This window comes from Maylandia zebra, linkage group LG14 (assembly GCF_041146795.1).
Source record: "Maylandia zebra isolate NMK-2024a linkage group LG14, Mzebra_GT3a, whole genome shotgun sequence".
NCBI classification, from domain to species: Eukaryota; Metazoa; Chordata; class Actinopteri; order Cichliformes; family Cichlidae; genus Maylandia; species Maylandia zebra.
The window spans coordinates 9,414,789-9,422,293 of record NC_135180.1 but is presented as its reverse complement, the minus strand read 5'-3'; the positions used below and the strand labels follow the sequence as shown (position 1 = coordinate 9,422,293).

The 7,505-nt window shown below is 40.8% G+C and overlaps 1 long non-coding RNA gene across 1 annotated transcript; it reads left to right on the top strand.

The window, feature by feature from the left end:
• The first annotated feature begins 1,035 nt into the window (after positions 1 to 1,035).
• On the top strand, positions 1,036 to 3,607 carry LOC143412457 (uncharacterized). Its single transcript, XR_013101628.1, has 5 exons — positions 1,036 to 1,130; positions 1,343 to 1,448; positions 2,254 to 2,412; positions 2,491 to 2,547; positions 2,980 to 3,607. It is a non-coding gene; the product is annotated as an uncharacterized LOC143412457 (long non-coding RNA).
• The last annotated feature ends 3,898 nt before the right edge of the window (positions 3,608 to 7,505 follow it).

Sequence of the window (7,505 nt, the reverse complement as noted above, 5' to 3'; positions counted from 1 at the left end):
GGGTGTGATGTGATTTACATGGACCGTGGCTTGTAGGTCCTTTTCATTGTTTCAAAGTGCAAGTCTGGATAACATCTGAGTGTGTGTGTGTGTGTTAACCACCCAAATGTGACTTAGGAGGACCACACTGTTATTGGGGGACTCCGTCAAAGTTTGCTTCATGGTGACATCACTCTGGTTTTAGGAGGGGTCTTCTCGTATGTCTTGACAGTTTGACCTACAGCATGCAGAACTGACTGCATGTGCTTTGTTTCTATGTTGAAATTTTTTGAAACTCAGGCTTGAACATTAAGATAGATAGTACTATACAACTTCTTAACTTGTTTTAGGCACTTTTTACTGCTTTAGTGCATGGGCTCTCTCTGGCTGTGTACTCTGGCTTCTTCCCACAGTCCAAAGATGTAGCTTATGGGGTTAGGTTAACTGGTGATTCAAAACTGCCCTTTGGTGTGAATGCAAATGCTTGTCCTTCCATGTTAGACTGGTGATCTGTCCAGGTTGTACTGCCCTATGGTAGCTGGTATAGGCCCCAAAACTGCTACCCCACAATCCTGATAAGGATAAGTGGAAGAGGATGGATGATTGCAAAGGAATCAGTTGTTAATTATTGTAGCCAGTATTTTTTTCAGAAGAAAACATTTCTTGAGTGGAAAGCCCCCCCCCCCCCCCCCCCCCCCAACACACACACACACACACATGCAAATTAAAAACAGAAGCACAGGCCTGCCCAGTACAGTTGCAAGAAGAGCACTTGGTCTAATCTTTGTGCCATCTTTTCTTTGTTGCAGGATCTTGATGAAGAAATGCCTCAGCAAGGCTCAGAAGCCATGCATTCTTCTTCAGTGCAAGATTTTGAAGAGGTAACATTGACCTAGGACAGATTTTAATGAATGTTTCTCATGCACGATGTGTACCTTACGCTATTTGCCGATAGTGAAATGGTCTATTCATCCTCTTGAGTGATGCATTTTTAGTAACTGTCAGATTACTGTTCTTTTGTCTTCATTCTCTATCTGTTACACACGAAGACTGAGACCAGCCAGATTCAGAAGACTGTGAGCTGCCTAAAGCCGCAACCAAACAGCTTTCCAAACAATGATCTGGACCTGAAACATCCAGAGCCTGAAAGGGTAAATATAATCCAGTGTACCACTTAATGAACTAATAATTTAATCTATCATCATTCTTTATGGATGCTGTGTGTGTGTGTGTTTGGCAGTCACCTGGGTGTGATGTGATTTACATGGACGAAGTTTATTAGTTGATATCTGCAACTGAATTGAAAACACCTCACCTTTCCAACTGTCCAAAACAAATAAATGTTGCAATATTTTGCTAACAGTGTCACAATCATCGTCTGGTGTGCACAACAATATCATCTTTGGACAAGTGCATTCAGTGTGTGGGACTGGTTTCCTCCCTCAAGTGGCTTGGCTATAAGTGCAAAGGTGAGACATTTAGTGAATAGGTACATTATATAGTAAAAAGCATTAATGGAGTTCAACAAGTTAAGACTAGCTGAAATGAACACTGCTCCCTTTTTAATTAATGGGTGGTCACGTCTAATTAAAGAAATGTAGTATTACCTCATTGGTGCAGGACCTTGTAAAAATGGTATACTTGGGATTGTCCTCAATTCCCCATTCCATAACATAAACTGCTCAAAATAATAAAGGGAACACTTAAACAATGCGATGTTACTCCAAGTCAGTCACACTTCTGTTATATCAAACTGTTCACTTAGGAAGTAACACTGACAACCAGTTTCACATGCTGTTTTGCAAATAGAGTAGACAACAAGTGGAAATTATAGTCAATTCACCATAATAAAGGACTGGTTCTGCAGGTGGTGACCACAGACCACTTCTCAGCACTTATTCTTTCTGGCTGATGTTATGGTCACTTTTGAATGCTGGCGGTGATTTCATTTTAGTGGTAGCATGAGACAGTCTACAACCCACACAAGTGGCTCAGGTAGTGCAGCTCATCTAGCGTAGCACATCAATGTGAGCTGTGGCAAGAAGGTTTGCTGTGTCTGTTAGTGTAGTGTCCAGAGCATGGAGGTGCTACCTGGATGTGGAGTAGGCCATAGGAGGGCAACAACCCAGCAGCAGGCCTTAAATAGTAAAACTATGTACTATAATTTCCAGTATTTGCTCTGTTTTTTGTCATATCTCGTTGTTAATGTGAGGTTTTTGGGGGGGTTGTATGTGTTTGGTTTTTTTGGTTTTTTTTTCCCCCACAATTTCTCAGATGAAATTGCATTAAGTGATGCTGAAACAAAGGACAGTGAGAGTGAATCAGATGATGATGACACATCACTCACAATGTCGGCGTGTGGCACCAGTGAGCCTGTACATGCAGTAGCTGATTCCACAAACACAGCGCAGCCCCAAGACACTGTAGATTGTGGTAAGTTACCACTAGCTTGGTTTCTGTGGATAAAATGTTTGTTACAAATATTAAAACTTAATCAAATTGTGTAATCAGCAGATGAAGGACTACTCACAATGCCTGCAGCAAGTGAGACTGCTGCTCCCTCTGAAGGTAAGGGGTGCAGTTGGTTCTCGAAGCTTATTATTGTTTCATCACTTTGCAACATATGGCAAACTGCAGAGTGGTGGCAAAAAGTCACTTGGATGAGTGACAAAATGTTTCTCCCACTGAAAACGCTACGTCCAGATTAACAGAATCAACGTTTTGGGATTTACTTACCTGGATGATTGAGCATGCATCAAGAGACTTTTATTCAACTTTTTATTCAGTCTTTTATTCACAGCGGAACACTAAATGTTGTCTCATTTTAGAAATTTGATAAATTTTCAAACAGAATTTTAGCTCGTTTTGATATTGATGGTAGCAACACATTTCAGAAGTTAGTACAGGGTAGCATCCATTCTTTTAACAAGCAAATGTTTTTTGTTTTTTTTGTTTGGTTTTTTGTTTGTTTTAACTACTACTACTTTATATATCTTCCAGAGAAAAATGCTGCTCAATCCCACAATTCCCGAAGAGCTCCCAAAAACATGTGGTCCAAGGCTGAGGTTGCTGCAGTGATGAGGCATTTGAAAGACCACATAAACGAAGGGAAACTAGCCACCAAAAATGAATGCAGTCATTGCAAATTGGTAGAAGATCCGGTGTTGGCAGGAAGAACAGTTCAAAACATAAGAGATTTTGTAAGAAACAGAGGATTAACTGCAAAAAGGCAGAAAAAAATGAACTAAAATAACTGTTTAGAGAGCTGTGGTTTTACATCTTGGTCAGATTGCCAATTGTTGTTAACACTGATGTTCTGTTTAAAGAAAAAAAAGTTCTTGTTAAATACAGAAGTAGTTTGTATTTCATAATTTTTACATTTAATTTATTTAGGGTTTTTTTTGACGGGTTATATTTAAAATAAAAAATTATAAATGCATATTTTCTCCCCTTAATATTTACCTTTAAACTATTAAAATTCATTTTAAATGTTTTTAATTTTTCTGTTTTCTATATTTTTATATTTCTGTGGGAAGCGTGGGCATTTTTGTCCATAGATTTCTTTTTTTATTTATGGTTAAAATTAATGTTCAGATCCAAGAACACTAATAAAATGATGTTCCAGTAATCCTGTGTCCTGTCAGATGTGTATTCATGGTAATGATGAGCTATTTAAATATTACATCATTGTCCCTTTAAAGACCCAATATTGCTTTTTTTGGACCTCATAAAACACATTGTTGTCAAGTGGACAATGTCTCCAGAAAACACAATAGAGTCTGGTTGGTGTGTATCAGTGTATCTAGACTTCTATAGGGAGTGTATGAGGTCTGAAGTGACCCAAATTTTTTTCAGATTTTTTCGAACACTTTAACCTCGCTCCCTTGGCTCTAAGTCCTTTCAAAAGGGTAGTCCACTTAAACCACCACCGGGCGGATTGACGTAGTATAGTCCCGCCATACCACATAGACCCGTATGTGTGTGTGTGTGTGTGTGTGTGTGTCCTGCTGATCAAAGGGTCATATAACATGAAGGCACAAAAGGTACATCCTTGGTCACAAAGAGGGCAGTCTCCCCCTCACCCTAAATAACATGGTGAGGAAGTCCAGCAGTTCATCTATATGTAAAGAAGCACTTAAACTAAAACAGACATAGCTACGTTAATCCTACCGTAAAACAATAAAACAAGGTACGAACTCTCATGCTCCCAGGACGTGGGGGTGCATTCCTGGAGTGCACACCAAGCCTGCAGCCTGTTAGAGATCACACACAATTGATTATATGCCTCTAAGTATACATGGTTGAATATTTCCTAATACAAATAACTACATGCAGTATTCTATCATATGCAAACTTATATCCAGTGTTGGGAAGGTTACTTTTAAAATGTATTCCATTACAGAATACATGCCCCAAAATGTATTCTGTAACGTATTCCGTTACCTTACTCAATGACAGTAACGTATTCTGAATACTTTGGATTACTTAATATATTATGCTATATCATGCTTTTTACAACAACGTGAATGTACTATTGCTGTGTGATTTATTACTATTACTGAAGGTCCGCGACTCCGAACTGTAGTAAAGGGACCTCTGACTAATACGGCGGGGTCCCTGTCGGCTCGTAGCCAAAAAATAGCTTTACTTTGTTGTGTGGGTCAACTTTTCTTGCGAGAGACAGAGAGAGGCGTTGAAAGACTGCTCCAACGGAACTTATTGTTTTCGGAGGAAAACACGAACACGGTGTACAGTCGAGTCTTAATAGCTTACTTACAACTGGGCTCGTCAGGCACTCTTCTTGGCTGAAGTGGTTATTATTACATTTACATGCTTCCAGCTCCCGTTTTTCCTCGATGACAACTCGTACCTTTCCACTCCCCTTTTTCTCCCTCCTCGCACTCACAGACCCATAACGGGTATGGCAGTGCATTCTCCCTGCAACACGGACTACACTGCCCATGATGCTACATTCTTTAGAGCTATGCTTGTAGCATTCTGCCTGTTAGCTTAGCACAACAACAACAACAACGAAAAGGCGCTCTCTCACCCAGGAAACACACAGTCGCAGAGAGAGAGAGAGAGAGAGCGTCGCCCTGTAACCATGGCAACCGTAACGCTGCCACCTGGAACAACAGAACGTGGCTGTCAAACAAAACCCAAACAGTCCTGACCTGCGACAAAATGAAACAGGAAAGTACCGCAGTGTAATCCATTTATTTCAACAAAGTAACTGTATTCTGAATACCACCTTTTTAAACGGTAACTGTAACGGAATACAGTTACTCATATTTTGTATTTTAAATACGTAACGGTGGTACATGTATTCCGTTACTCCCCAACACTGCTTATATCACTAAAAGATTATACTGACTACTAAATACAATTTTCCATTGACAGCGCCTATACAATTTCGACAAATCTAAGTTAACGGGTCTCACCGAAGAAAGTCTAACTTTTTTGTAATCAATTAACCAGAATCTGTTTCCACATTCTCTGGCCTAATTTCTAAAGAGCGCCTACACAATTTCGACAAATTTAAGTTAACGGGTCTCACCGAAGAAAGTCTAACTTTTTTGTAATCAATTAACCAGTATCAGACTCTAACTGTATCTGGCCTCATTTCTAAAGTCCCTAACTCAATTTAACTGTATCCAAAAAAGCACATAGTGACCAACTGACTATCCCTCAAAGAGGACAAGCATTGGGCGTCCCCAACCCTGGCAAGCGTTACCTCTGAGCAATGCGCTTCTTAGCAGTTTCCGACTGCCGTCCTATAATAATTTATAACACTTTGAAACAACAGTCAACACCCTAAAACAAGAGTCTGACTAAGGCAAGTGCAACCTAGAGGTCAATGGAGCCTTTCCCTCACTTATAATCACACAGGTCCACACTTATAACCAATTTGGACTTTAACCAACGACATGAGCAATTCCCTACCAAAGTACTTGAGACTCTAACTCAATTGCTTGGGACTCTAACCCAGCATTTCTTTCATACTTTTTCAACTTCATTAAACACTCTTAACCGACTTTAACTGCATTAGACACACGCGGATCCTCATCAAAATTAAAACAGACCCTCTACCAGTAGAGGCAGCACGGTGGCACGGTGGTTAGCACTGTTGCCGCACAGCAAGAAGGTCCTGAGTTCAATTCCAACATCAGGCCGGGGTCTTTCTGTGTGGAGTTTGCATGTTCTCCCCGTGTTTGCGTGGGTTCTCTCCGGGTACTCCGGCTTCCTCCCACCGTCCAAAGACATGCAGCTTGTGGGGGTAGGTTAATTGGATAATCCAAATTGCCACTAGGTGTGAATGTGCGAGTGAATGTGAGTGTGAATGGTTGTCTGTCCCTATGTGTTAGCCCTGCGACAGACTGGCGACCTGTCCAGGGTGTACCCTGCCTCTCGCCCTATGACAGCTGGGATAGGCTCCAGCGCCCCCCGCGACCCTGAAAAGGATAAGCGGAAGCGAATGGATGGATGGACCTCTACCAGTAATTTCAGTGAGTAGACTTTTAATTTAATCATGTCCAATTTGGCACACTTTGGAAATAATTCAACAGGTAGTGCCTTACCTTTGGATAAGCCGGCTTATGCCCACTCACGTCAGACCACTGGCTTGTGCCTGTCCGCTCGACAACCTCGGACCGTCCAAACCTCTAACTTCCACCCCAATACCACAGGACGAGCCCCCAAGCTGTTACGAGTTCAAAATTGGGGATGGAGACAAGAGGAAAAACCACAATAACAACACTGGTCTGGCCGGGTTAAGTCAAACGATGATTTTAATAGTCACACGCGTGGGAGATGGACACTGTATGCAGACAGCCTCAGATCTCAAAATGGTGGAGCATTGATCAAACTCTTATAGCCTCTGGTGTCCCCACCTTATCATAAAAGCCTAAACATTCACATGCTTTCTCTCACACGGCGCCTAAGCTACGACCTTGGCTCCCTGTTTATCTGCTCCTGCTGAGATGGGGCAGAAAACTCCAGCATGTTCCGTTCTCTTCTAATCAGACAAATAAGGCGATGACTTTCTGCAAACAGTATTTCTTATAACATCATAAAACAATATCATTCATCCACAATAAATCAGCAGTCTAATGTAATGCAAATCAGTTTAACAAATGCAATAGTTATCAGCTTCTTCTAATTCAGGAGAATAATGCAAACTAAAACTACATAATAATTCACAACCTTTAATTAGGGGTCTAACATGGCATAAAATAATATTATAATCTAACATTGTCCATAAAGGGAAGGGCACATTCTTGAAGAAGACAAATGTCCCCACCCGTTTCATGTAATACATTAAAGACAGATTGACACTTCACTACATCGTTCAACAGTCTTGTATTGATTGTCGATACATGAAAAGAGTTTATGTTATTACTAAATAGGGGGAATCTTTACACTCTGGCTTTTATTAATAAAGTCTCTTGCTATGGTTTTACCTTCTTCTTTTTCTTTTTCCGTGGGAGCCATACTGTAAACGGAGTGCTCACATCATTACTTTCCTG